This window comes from Toxotes jaculatrix, chromosome 4 (genome assembly GCF_017976425.1).
Source record: "Toxotes jaculatrix isolate fToxJac2 chromosome 4, fToxJac2.pri, whole genome shotgun sequence".
Taxonomy (NCBI): Eukaryota; Metazoa; Chordata; class Actinopteri; family Toxotidae; genus Toxotes; species Toxotes jaculatrix.
Window position 1 is genome coordinate 2393360 of NC_054397.1, and position 14281 is coordinate 2407640.

Below are 14281 nucleotides of genomic sequence, written 5' to 3' on the forward strand. Positions count from 1 at the left end.
GTTCTCATTTACTGCACACAGCAGCACACACAGATCTGGTGAGAGGTGCCCGTTGTCTTCTCTGTTCAGGAGCCATTAAATCTAATGATCAGTCACACACTCATTTAGTAAGTGTACTGTTCTCTCTCCTCTACAGCACATTCAGATGCTCATAGTGTTAATTGCCTTTGTGTGTGTGTGTGTGTGTGCTGATGATAGACAAGAAGTCAGCTGGATGTGAGACTGATTTAGGGGCATTATAACTCATGTCTCCCTGGGCCTGGCTCTGCTGCAGCCCTGAGGAGTAGGCACTCGAGCTGCTTGGCTTGCTGCCACATATTCAGCAAACTCCAGTGGATTTTCTCCTGATTTAGTCCTGACTCAAACTGCTAACTGACTCGTTTTTTGGAACACTTAAACAGCTCCCTTTATCCCTTTGTTGTGGCTTTTCAGTTCTGCCTGCCCCGGTCGTGCTGCTGCATTTGTTGTTGATTGCTATCACAGAAGAGGATATTGAATTTGTCAGAGTCAGCAGTTATCTCCAGCATTGATCGGTGGGCTGCGTAATTTGGATATTAAAAACTGTCACAGTTTGCTGAATGTAGATCTTAAGTTCAGTGGGTGACGGGCTCGAGGCGATTTTAATTAAATCTAATCTCCACATTCTGCACTGCTGGATCTGGCCAATGAGAGCACGGTGCAGGACACCACTGGGAAACAGGCCTCCATCATTCTCTAACACTAGAGGGCACAGTGGCATCACAAATGAATCCGCAGGCAATAACTTCAGCTCGGTGGCTGAAAAATGGATGGTCAGTTTATAAATTAGACAAAAAGAGTGGTCTTTCACCCATTAATGCTTTAATGGTGCTGTGGAAAGAAATCTGGCACTAAATGAGACGAGAGATCTCAGCTTCCTCTTCTTATAAATGTTGAATGGGTGGCGGGTGGATCTGAACTTTACCACGTGGTATCTGTCAATGTGCATTGTGCTGTGTTCTTTTTTTTTTACCATGTGAATTCCACAAAAAACTTGGCCCACAAAAAGTCTTAATTTGTTTTTATGTCAAAGTTTCTTTGTGCCTTCTTTGTCTTACTTCACAGAGCACCACCATGTTTTCTTCTTTCTTCATGCACTGTAACATAATGGGTGGACTGTAAACAGTACTGAGCAGACAATAACTGATCCCACTGCATCATACTGAATGTTGCTTTAGTGTAGGACTAGGCTGTGAAATACATTACAATGCTTGTTAAAGTGCCTTGCTGAAAGTCAGAGCCTTGTGATGTGCTCTGACTTTAATGGAATCAGGGGTCCCTCCCAGTTTGGTAGCGAGATACACCACCTGGTTCATGATAGGGTGAAGGTAAGAACAGCTGAAGCCAGAACACTTCAGACCTAGCACAGTAGTTTAACCTTCATGCTATGTCCTGCTCTGCCCGTCATGATGGTAACACCTTTTAAGATGTGAAGTGTTTACTGTACTGGATTCAATCTGCATCGTGGCTGCTGTGGCACAGTACACTGCAGGCTGGGTCATTTGTGAGTGTGTGTGTGTCTGTGCGTGTTTATTGAACCCCACCGAGTCTCTGCAGTACAACAGCCAGGCTGCTTTCCTTGTCCTTAAATGAGGTTAAACCGAAACCAACCTCTGCAACACCTGAATCCCTTCAAGTGTGTGAATGAGAAAGTGTAAGTGTGGCTACAGCCTCTAATTTTCAGGAGTAAGGTGTTATTGTTGGATGTGAAAACCAGCACTGTTGGTGGGAAGATGCTGAGCTGGGCATCCTCCGTTGTCGCACAGACACACAATAGAGACCCTTGGTTCATAAGATGATACAGAAAAGAGCTGTACAGAAATGCTAACACATGAACATTCAAATGTTAGCATGCACAATAGTGTCACCGGTACTATGAGATGAGTTCTGCAGCTGCATCACAGCTTGAAGTCATTAAAAAAAAAAAAAGAAAGACACATGAGTCAGATGCCTGTGACATTGGTCCTGCAGCTTTAGCCTAGTTGCCTAAAATGATCTCAACATTTCCCTATCGCCCTCCTAATCTGTCTTTCTCTCTTAAAGACACACACCTGTAAATGGACCAACAACACCACAATTTGAAGTGTTTTTAATCAGAGAGAGTAAGGGAAAATCACAAGAGCTTACCAGAACCTACAAACTACCAGTGGAGACATCACTGATGGGATCCATGTCTCTTTCTGTCATCTGTGTAAAATCATTTCATTTTGATGTGGAGTTTCTTTTCCATTATCATTTAATATCTGTTCACGTCTCCAAGTGTGTTGGTAACTGGCCTTTTTCACAGCAGACTTTTTGTCGTGCCAAAGTGGGAGAAGCACAGGTGTTACTGATGATGCTAACGATGACTCACTGTATTCAGGCGTCCCAGTAAGTTATTACAGTGTGACCGTCAGCGAGCACAATACCAGAACCCTAAATGGAATTCAGCCATTGTGCATTTTATTATTTACACTCGTGCTTCTCCTCCTGTGACTTTCCAAATGTACATTAACCTCTTTGTCTCATGTTTTGGCTGCAAATGCATTTAACTACTGCATTTGAACCAAAGGAAGAGAGGAAGAAACGATAAATGAGTGAGAGAGACAGTGAGATTTCACTGGAAACTGAAACAGTTTGCTAAATGAAATCATGGAAACCATGAGAAAAACATATCTGTAATCACTGCCACAGAGACTTCCAAGGTGAGACACGTTTCCCTTCATCAAACAAACATCACAGCAGCTAAACAAATAACCTCTGGACCTACATCTAACCATCGTAGGTGACATAAGAAAAACATTAACAATTAATGGATTTGTTGTCTGACAAAACCAGTTTCAGCAGTTTAATTGTGGGAATCTGTTGATTTTCTTTGTTTTGTGTTTGAGTGAACTGAATATCTTTGGATTTCAGACTATTTTTGGACATACTACAAACCGAACAATGAATCAGTTAATCAAGAAAACAATTTGCAGATTAATTAACAAAGAAAATCATTATCAGTTGCAATCCTGTACATAAGGAATATGTGCAATGTGGAGCTTCTAACACGAACTAAACAGGATGGACTAGTCTAAACAGGATGACAGGGAGCACAGTGAACACCGTGAATCTTATTTTCTACTAATTTTCAACTTGTACTATAATCACCGTTTTCTTTATTTTGGAAATACAACAAACTAAAGGAGGACTGAGAAAAGGAGAACAGAGAGAGAGAGAGAGAGAGAGTGAGAGAGGGAGGGAGGGAGGGAGGGAGGGGGCAGAGTCCTGTTTAGTGCATGAGGAGCAGCAAAGCGCACAGACCGAAACGTCCTTTTGAGAACAACACAGGACTGGACCGAAAAAAAATGCCTTGACTATTTCCCACTGACTCAGTTCATTCCGCTCAGTCACGTCGACGCCACACATCATCGGATTCTCTTGAGGCGACATCACACTGACAGTCACCAACCGGCGGACATCACTTTTCTCGGGATGTTCTGGATGTGAACATGGAGTTTTCCTTCCCTCCGGTGGTGGATACGTTTCTGTTTCTCCTCCGTCCATCCAGTCCTCCCAGCACCGCTGACTGGTTTCCAGCAGCCTACGCCCGACAGGTGAGCAGGTCGGGGTCACCGGAGCCCCGGTGGGCGGGTCTGGAGTCCCCGGAGCCCGCAGGCTCAGTACTCGCTGGACAGCAGAGCACCTGACAGACAGGTAAGGACGCGCCGGACTCGAGGGAACAGCTGCACTGAAAACACTTTTTCTGGTTGAAACTAAATGTAGTTTTGTGTAGATTCACAATGACAATACACAAAAGGAGCTTTATAGTCATATGGTCACTATGACAAAAAAATTGTTGATAACTGGCCATCAAACTGGCAGGTCAGCCTTGTGTGCTTGGAACAACATTGGCTTTTTTTGAAATACTTTTTGTCTTTTGCTTCCTCTTTGCTTCATTTTTCCAAATATTATAACTCAGTCACTGAAAATAACACATTTGACCAATGGGCAACATCTCAAGGTCGGATCCAGATTAGCTCTGGAAGAAAATAAAAATATTGTGATGGTAATAACACAAAACAAAATCAGGATCATGTAACTATTTGATCCTATGTGTTAATTTTATTTTTAAGCATAAACAAATGGTCAAGTACAGCTGCTGATATTCTGCAGTAAAAGTCCAGAAATGAAGGAGTGATTTGTCCTTTTTTACACTTTTGACATTCAACCTCTACACAACCAATCAGTGTGTTTTCTAACTGGCACTGCTAAGTACTTAAACATCCCCTCAGATTTGTTAACACGGGACATCTGATGTCAGATATAATGCAATCTGAGTTAGAAATGTGTTGACCCTTAGGTTCAATGAGCTAACAATCATAATTAGTAAGGAGGAGATTCAGTTTGTGGCCAATTTCCTCCAAATCTGTAGAGTGGGAGTCAGTTCAATTAGGAGTCCTTCAAAGGAGCTTAATTATAATTAATTTGGGTATTTCTGAGAAATTAAAAGGTTCAAGTGTTTTAGTTTTAAAATCTTCTTTTAATTACTTTATTACACCACCAGGCCTCCAAATCTGCACTGAATCACACGCCACATCAAACGACGTGACATCTGACCGATAGACAAGGCTCAAACCAGATTGAAACACAGAACATGGGGCCTCACAGGCCCTGGAGCATTTTCAGCTCAATGTAATAACAAATCTGTTTGCCTTTCACTGTTGATAAAGGACTCAAAGAAGAAGGAGAGCACACAGCAGTATATTTACTGTGGTCTGCTGAGAATGAGACCTTTGCACTCTGTCTTGGGTCTTTGTTCCACAGATCAAGGAAAATTAAGCTTATTTTACTTTTGAAAGTCTGTGTAAGTTGCTCATGATAAGAACATGCTGTGGGAAATGCAAATATAAGGCAGAGAGATTCTATGTTCAAGTCTTAAAAATTCTGGGAAGGCCTGGGAAACACAGGAAAACACAAGAAAGCTGCCTTGGACAGAAAGTCTTAAAAGGAATAGTAGAGTGAGAAATAAATATACTTGTAGACTTGCTTGTATGGAACTGTAACTAAAACTCTATATATCAGATGAAAGAACCACAAGCTTTGGGCCAAACTGAACCAGAGCTTCAAGTCTGAGACCACCCTGCAGCTATACAGAGAACAAACCAGTTCTCCTTCTGCTGTAGAAGAAAAAACTCTCAGATCCCTCAACTCTTCTTCTAAAGGAGCCAAGATCGTGATGGGCACTGAGGTTTTCTTCATGGGCTATTATTTACACATTCAGCCGCGAGAGTGAGAGAAATCTGCTATTGGATGAGTGAGTTGATGTTAAATCAATATGTATAGATCTCTCGAAAGTACTACTGCACCTCTTAGCCAAAAATATTCCCTCTTCTCTTTTTTCCCTTACTATATCTGGCTGTGATGACCCAAACCTGACATCAGCGTAACATTGTCAGATCTAAATGTTATTGAATCTTTAGGGGAAGCAGGTTTCCTCCTGCTTCAGTGTACAGAGCTGGAGCTTTTCTTTCTTGTTATAGAAAGGATTAGAACTGTTCTGACAGATGTGTGCACATGTGTGTCTGTATTTTTGTTTACTAAACGCAATCTCACACCTACACTCTTGCCTGTTCCTTCTGGGTCATCGCTCTCCTGACCCTTTCTGTCTCAGTACTCCATATATCCATCCCTTTATCCATCACTCCATCCATCTCAGTGTCTTCCATCCCTCTGTTTGTCAGCTTTACTCGACTCAATACTTCCTTATTGGCATGAGACAAAACAGCACCGCTGTCAAAGGCTGTAGCTGTCAAAGGCTGTAGCTGTCAAACTAAACCAACGATAAGCAGAAGTTGCCAAAGATGAAAAGTCATCAATGTCCAGAGACAAACAAGATACGAGCAGAGAGTAAATGAATACAGGCAGAGAATGAATAAACCTTTGGCTGTTGTAGATAGTGGACGGGGTGCTGCCAGTCTCGTTTGATTGAAGCTGATCAAGTGTCAGCGTCACGCTGGTTTTATGATGTTAAAACTGATAGCGTAGCTCAGAGGCTTGTTTCAATGCTCAGTGACATCTAAAACACAGTGTTCCTGCTTCCTTTGGATCATGGGTGTTTAGAAAAGGTCTGAACCACTGCAGCTACACGATGTTTCACGCAGAAAATGTGAAATTTGTCAACACAGATGCTACTGTCATTAAGCCACATTTGGATGTCGACATAGTAGATACAACACAATATGAGTTCTAAGCTAAGTGTGTCCATAAACACCTTCAATACCTAAAGAAATCATATGAAACAGGAAAATGACATGCAAACAAACATGCAGAGACAAAATGAAGACACAGCTTTCTATGGTCTGAAGACAAAACTCAGCCCTGTGAAGCTGTGAGGAATTCACTTATTTCCAACACACGTTTTTACCATCATTAAGTACAGGCTCCTGTTAGCCGTTCATTGCTTCACCGTGCAGTAACATGACAGAACAGCAGTAACATGACAGAACAGCAGCAACACCCACACACCTGCACAGCCACACCCTTATATACCTGACTGGTTCCTAACTGGAGAGGACTGAACCACCAGTGGGGGAGTTCACCACATACCTACATAGAAACAGACAATTTGGCCCGAAACATATTTACAGATTTGTATATGAAATCTGTAAATAATCAGCAGACTAAACATATATCTTATAACTTTTTATCCAGCTGTTTCAGGAACACATTTTTGTAAAAACAGCCTTACTGTTCCTCCCCGGCTCCTCAAACATGGTGGAGTCAGGAAGTATAAATGTGGATGAAATCCTTACACGGGCTTTTGTTTGCCGGTGGACCTGAAAGCAGGAGAGTTGCAAGGTAAGAAAAAGTGCTTGAAAATGTGTGCTTTGCGTAATCTCTTACTGGGGCATGTTAGTGTGGTGGTCTTGAGACGCTGTTTTACCAAAATGGCGGAAGTCTAACACTGAAAGGAGTGCAGTTTTTTAAATTAGGCTGAGTTTGTTTCGCTGTTTTTTTGTGTCAAAACTTTGTTTGGCCACTATATGAACCTCCAACTGACGTGTGCGTGTGCTCTGAGGGTAGGAACAGTGACTGAACTGGCTTATTCCTGATCCTGTGGAGGCTGGTGAAAGGGCTAGAAGCAGTGTTTTCTTATAAACAGCCACCATGCCTGCTTGTGGTGCTGGCCCAGCTGCTCATTTGTTTCATGCTTGTGTAGGACTGACCTCCATGGCTGCCAAAACCGCACAAACGAATCCTGCTATGCTGCATAGACTTCAATACACACATGGAGGATGGAGGGAATCTCTGTCACAGTCAGAGTATTGGAAAATTGTAGTCCCAGCTATGATTTGAACTGGGTAAAGAAAAAAAAAAAATTAAAACCCTACACAGCTGTAATCCACCCACACAGGTGTTTTCACTTATGCTGTGTGATTAGACCTCTCCTCAACACTGTGTGGGCAGGTACAAACTGAGCTTGACAGACATCTTTCTCACACTTTGGAGACTTGGAATAATTTTTCCATCACTCTAATTGATTTGAATTTCATTTAGCTGTACCTTTATGCGTTTACTGCCCCATGTTTGAATGTTCTTCTGTTTACATCTGGCATTCTGGTAGCTCTTCACGCTCATGACGTAAATCAAACGGGGTAGTCATGATGCGTACCGGGCTCAGCGGAGTAAACAAAACAACATCCTGTGTTCTGGCTTTTATGCAGTAGTTGGGATGAAAGCAGGAGTGAGTCAGTGTGTTGTGGCACCCAGGGGTGAAACCCGAAGTAAATACTTCCACCGTGAAACGGTGGCAGGGTTCAGCGGAGCACCGATGCGGACAGCAACTGTGCGCCTGTGTTTTTATTTTGGTAAAAAGAGGCACCTCACCTCCACGTCTATTTTGCCTGCCTTTGTCTGTCTCTGTATGTCCATCAGTAACTTAGATTTATAAGCCCCAGTAATACCCCTGTCTCCTCTGCCGCCCCATGATTTTTGGCCACCTCTTCCAGAATAATGGACCCAGCATGTTGCCAGCTGATATTTATTAATATCCAGTGCTAATGTGGTGACTCACTGAGACGGTTTACAATTTAATTACGATTCCCCATGCCAAAGCACATGATCTCCACTTGTGAATTGAAAACAGTTTTTTTTTCTCTTTCTTATTTTCTCATGTTGTATTTTGTCAAAAAATTGGGACGTCACAGGGTTCAGCCTGCTCATTATAATTTTTTATAGTTGGTAGTGGTTGCTAATGGTTTGTCTTCCGAAAAAAACAAACCAAAAAAACCCCCCAAACACCTACATGATAGCGCAAGCAGCACTCTCTCTGAACATGTCTCTTTTCACAGTTCAGTGGTCCAAGAGAAACACTCTCACACTTCATTTAGCTGAGTACATTTACTCTTCACATGGGACATTTCTGCAGATGTGAAATGTACATTTTAATGCACACATAACCTAATATAACCCACCTGCCAGGCCTTACACACCGATGTAATGTCTAATGTTCATGCCGCCTGAGAGCCAGTTTCATGATAGCGTCTGGTGGTTTTTGGTCTATCTAAATCTAAAATAGTTTTGGTGTCTTCAGTGTGACAATGTAGAAAGTAATAAAAATAAAGAAAAACCACTGAATGAGAAGGTGTGTCCAAACTTTTGATTGGTACTGTGGGTTTTATTGCAAAGCTGAGTTTTTAAAAATCTTTTTGCATGCATGCCATGTTTTTTTTTTTTAAATTGTAGTATACTCTCCAGCACAGGGCCTACACTGTCACAGGGCAACAATTTCTGAGTTCATTTGTTGTCACATAAAGCTATGTGGCCATTGTGCCCTGAATAACATTACCGTGGAGACATGTCTGTTCAAAAAAAAGGAACAATTATATCAGTCAAGGACCCATTTCTGTTTGTGCTGTATGCCTTTCTTTCTTTCTTTATTTCTTTCTTTCTTTCTTTCTTTCTTACTTAGTTACTTAGTTACTTATGTATTTCTCCAAAGAACAGAGGTGACAGTGTTGAAAGCAGCCTTGTAGCTGATGTGAGATGAGAAACGGCGTGGCTTGTTAGCATTCACCTGCTCCTTGATGGATGCAGCAGTCAGAGAGCTGTGACCTGAGAGGTCAGATATTTTTTTTTTTGGGGGGGGGGGGGTCGACAGGTGGAAACAGGTCAGCTGCAGTCAGACAGTCAGAACACCAGGAGACCAGGAACAGTGTTTGGCTGCTAAATGGAAGACTGACCAAGTGGCTGCCTGGTCTCTGGATCAGTAATCTGAGTGACTGAGTGGCTGAATGTTGTTAACTGTAATATATTGAATAAGAATTTTATCCTAAGATTGTATGGAGACATGATCAATGATAATATAAAATTAGTCCTGCCTTATTTTCAGACTGCATGGACATTAAATTACATTCAGTCTGAATGTAGCTTCTTGTTAAGAATTTCCTTTGACGGCAGGATTTCGTTTTGCCCTAACTTATCACTCCAGACATACATACCCAGCTGCTTTATGTTTTTCAGTCAGTACTGATGGTGTGTAGTTAACTTCATCTGGGGAATATAAAAAGACTCAATGCAACACATACTATGCATCATTTTCAGTTGCTTATTTTTGAGGGGGAAATTTGTGGATGAGGACAGGAGCAGGACTTTAGCAAACATGTAAAAAAAAAACTAATGTAGGCAACTAGCCAGCATGATTAGCATAATCAGTCCTGGTCTGTGTCTGCTAATAATGTTACAGCATGGTAAACCCATGGTAAACCCATCTCTCTTGGAAGAGAGAGATGGGTTTAGGAGCGTGGTCCTTTTCCAGCAGTCAGCCTTTGGGTAATTTTGGGCAACAGTTGAGCCTCTGTGGCCTGACCATCCCTCACCATCGGCACCGGATGGTCCTCATTGTTGGCAGCGTGGCTCATCGAGCATGTTAAATCTGCCTTGGAGGCTCTTGCTCTCTAATTGTCTTTACACTTTAAACTTTTCACTATTACTATGCACTGTTGTGCCGTTTGTTATGTATTTATTATTTATTTGTCTTGCTTGTGAAAGCCATGTTAGAGTCAGCGTTGTAACGTTAATGGGGTGGTGACTGTTTATGGATTAACAATGTATTACAGTGCGTTGTAAACATACTCTTATCCACTCCTTGCACATGCAAAATAATTTTTCCTGTCAGCTCTAGCCCTGCTGAATAACCGCTCCTTACTGTGTTTAGGAAAAAGGTGTAAATTTAGATCCGAAAAACTGCTCAGGGTAGGAAAAAGCTTTTACTCATCTACTTTCCCTGGCTGGATTTTCCTCGAGCTGGCCGGGGATTCAGATCGGTGACCTTCCAATCAAAATCCTGCTCCTGTGACTTTGAGGCATTGCTCCCTGTTTTTTTTTTTCAGTCCCTTTTAAATGCACCAAACGTTTGCTCCCTTTTCACTTTTTCTCAAGCAGCTCTTTATCTATCCATGTTAAAAGTAAAGCAAACTGACTATCATCACACTAGCATTACTACTTTTGTGTTTAGCAAGCTTAAAGGACAAAATACTGGAAACACCCCATGAAAAACTACTTTGAATCAAATTACAAATGCAGGCTGAGTCATGTTCAGTTGAATGACTTGAATCTGGCTCTTCATCTCTGCTCTTGGTTTTATTGGTGTCACTGGAAACGAAAGGCTCTGACGTCAGTGATCAGATCAGACGTCTGCAGGATGAATGAATGAATGAATGCAGTTAAGCGTGTGCACTTTCTTTCCTAATTACCAACTGAGCTGTTTCATAAATGAAGCAAATAAAATATCTCATCAGATTTTTCATCATGACTGTAGGCACTGGACATCTAAAATAGGCTTGTGTTTATATGTTGTCTGTAGATTCAGTGTTGAACAAAATCAGATTCAGAATGGGAACAACTTGTGTGCAACTTGGATTTAAATGCTGAATCAGAATTTGTGGAAACTGTAAGGATGAGTGAATCCGCTCACAGCATTAAGTGAAATGTCTTAAACAAAACAAGTGGGTGAGCACATAGTGTGCACAAATTCTGATATGTCATTTTGATTAACTGGTTGGTTTATTTGTTGTTAGTCTGTGAAATGTCAGATAACCTTGTTCCCCGAACCCAAGGTGTCGACTTTCAAGTGCTGAAAAGCCCACAGGGGTCTGATCAGAGAGAGAAGACTGGAAATGATGGAACAGACAAACATATAAGTGTTAAATATTGTATAATACTGTTAAAATATGACACAATCATTGAACAAATGTTGTCAACAATGTGGTACAAATCTCTCAAGCCAGTTTTTGCTGGTTTCAAACTGGTTTAACACCTCATCGTCAAGTGATGACAACACCTATTTAATAAAGTCTTACTCAGCACTTTGAGGAGTGTTTCAATTCGCTTATTTATTTATTAAAACTGATAGTGACTAATTGCCTGTTATATATTCTACTTATTGTTTAATCAGCTGACAATGTCAGTAGTAGCCTTGATTCTTCAAAAGGTAGCTGTGATGGCTGCTTCTTGATCCCCCGGTTTGCAGATGCGGCTGTGAGACTCTGAGGCTGTGAGGCTGTGAGGCTGTGAGGCTGAGAGGCTGGAAAGGCTGGAGAGGCTGAGAGGCTGTGAGACTCTGAGGCTGAGAGGCTGAGAGGCTGAGAGGCTGGAAAGGCTGGAGAGGCTGAGAGGCTGTGAGACTCTGAGGCTGTGAGGCTGTGAGGCTGAGCGGCTGAGCGGCTGTGAGGCAGTGAGGCAGTGAGGCAGTGAGGCTGAGAGGCTGAGAGGCTGAGAGGCTGAGAGGCTGTGAGGCTGAGAGGCTGTGAGACTCTGAGGCTGTGAGGCTGTGAGGCTGAGAGGCTGGAAAGGCTGGAGAGGCTGAGAGGCTGTGAGACTCTGAGGCTGAGAGGCTGTGAGACTCTGAGGCTGTGAGGCTGAGCGGCTGAGCGGCTGTGAGGCAGTGAGGCTGAGAGGCTGAGAGGCTGAGAGGCTGTGAGACTCTGAGGCTGTGAGACTCTGAGCGGCTGAGAGGCAGAGAGGCAGTGAGGCTGAGAGGCTGTGAGGCTGTGAGGCTGTGAGACTCTGAGGCTGTGAGACTCTGAGCGGCTGAGAGGCTGAGAGGCTGTGAGACTCTGAGGCTGTGAGGCTGTGAGGCTGAGAGGCTGGAAAGGCTGGAGAGGCTGAGAGGCTGTGAGACTCTGAGGCTGAGAGGCTGAGAGGCTGAGAGGCTGGAAAGGCTGGAGAGGCTGAGAGGCTGTGAGACTCTGAGGCTGTGAGGCTGTGAGGCTGTGAGGCTGTGAGGCTGAGCGGCTGAGCGGCTGTGAGGCAGTGAGGCAGTGAGGCAGTGAGGCTGAGAGGCTGAGAGGCTGAGAGGCTGTGAGGCTGAGAGGCTGTGAGACTCTGAGGCTGTGAGGCTGAGAGGCTGGAAAGGCTTGAGAGGCTGAGAGGCTGTGAGACTCTGAGGCTGTGAGGCTGAGCGGCTGTGAGGCAGTGAGGCTGAGAGGCTGAGAGGCTGAGAGGCTGTGAGGCTGAGAGGCTGTGAGGCTGAGAGGCTGTGAGACTCTGAGGCTGTGAGACTCTGAGCGGCTGAGAGGCAGAGAGGCAGTGAGGCTGAGAGCTTGAGAGGCTGAGAGGCTGAGAGGCTGAGAGGCTGAGAGGCTGTGAGGCTGAGAGGCTGTGAGGCTGAGAGGCTGTGAGACTCTGAGGCTGTGAGACTCTGAGCGGCTGAGAGGCAGAGAGGCAGAGAGGCTGAGAGGCAGAGCTTTGGTTGTCTTCTTTTGCTCGTACTCTGTTTTGTACAGCCACAGTGTGCAGAGTTGTAGTAGTTCCCTGCCAAGCCAGAGGTGCAGAAACCTCCTCGTCATCTCTGGGGGGGAAGAAGCACAATGAGTGAAAGCGAGAAAGGATTTTGCTTCATCTGCATTGCTCTGCTCTGTCTTTCTCTTTCAGCAATTAGTCATTCCTCCGCTCATCTGTCATGTCCCCTAATCTCTCCCATAATTTCTCTCTCATCGTGCTGACTTTTGCTGCCGCTGTACCTTTTATTAAAGTGCACTCTCCATCATCCCACTGTGCCTTTGGGGGTAAATGCTGGTTTCCTGTTTTCCCCTTACTGTCTCCCTTTTTCTCCCTCATCTGTTCACCCACTCACCCTCCTCTCTCCCCTTTATCTGTCAGTCAGCCTCTCTGTCTCCCCCCATAAACTCCCCACCTCTCCGTGAGTCCTCAGTGTCCTTGTTACTTCTGTAGTTTGCCCTTGCTCTGTTATGTGCATTGTCCTGAGTTTGTGTGTTCTGCGCTGCTGCCACTAACACAACTGGACCTGTGTTATTCAAGCCCTGCGGCACACACACACATACACACACACACACACACACACACACACACGCACACCCTCAATCACCCAACAAAGTCCTTACCATAGCAGTATGTCTCATCATTGTACCTGCAGTGTGTGAGCGTAAATCTGAGTGTGTGCGCCTGTCTCCGTGAATTAGTTTTCACTTTACACCATGTCAGGGAGAAATAATGTGTAATGCACTCTCAGCAGATAACTGGTGAGGAAAAATGCTGTTTCCAATACGTTAGCGTGCCTGCGCGCGCACACACACTTTCACGCACACACACCACACACACACTGAGAGCATTTTTTTTGCACTTACACTGTAAAAATTAGAATAGCAGCTTAGTGTCATTACTCTTTGCAGGCGTTTAATTAAGAGTGTTTCCCCTTCATCTTCCCGTCCACCCCTCTTTTCTTTCCTCTGTTTCTCTCCGTACCTCTTATTGTTGTTTGTCCTCTGCACTTTTACTGAATGTCTGGTTTATTAATGCACCAGCTCTCGATGTGGATTCAAATTCTTCACCTTTCACACCTTTTTTTTGTTTCCTCTTTTCCAAGGGCAAACCCCCCCCCCACTTTATTTTACACTACTCATCAGTGCAAACTACACAAGAAACAGAATTTAGAGAAACTGGAATGGAAGTGATATAGAGGAAAAGTTGAGGAAAAGTCACAACACCTCCTCTCACTGTGGCATTACAGGACATATACTGTGTCCTGACCTTCAGTTCACTCGCCTGATGGGAACTAAAAGCTCTCAGGGGGTTAACTAAAAGAGGAGGAGACATGAAGGAGTTACTAGTGAGCAAAATCCCAGATACAACCTTTCATCACTGTGCCGCCAATGAACAAGGATATTACAGCCCAAATATATTTGCTGTTTACAAGGTTTTTTTCTCAAACTGAAAACGATGCCATGATTCCTTAGGCTTCAGAATCCCTCAAAGGGGTTAAGGACGCTCTCAGCATGAA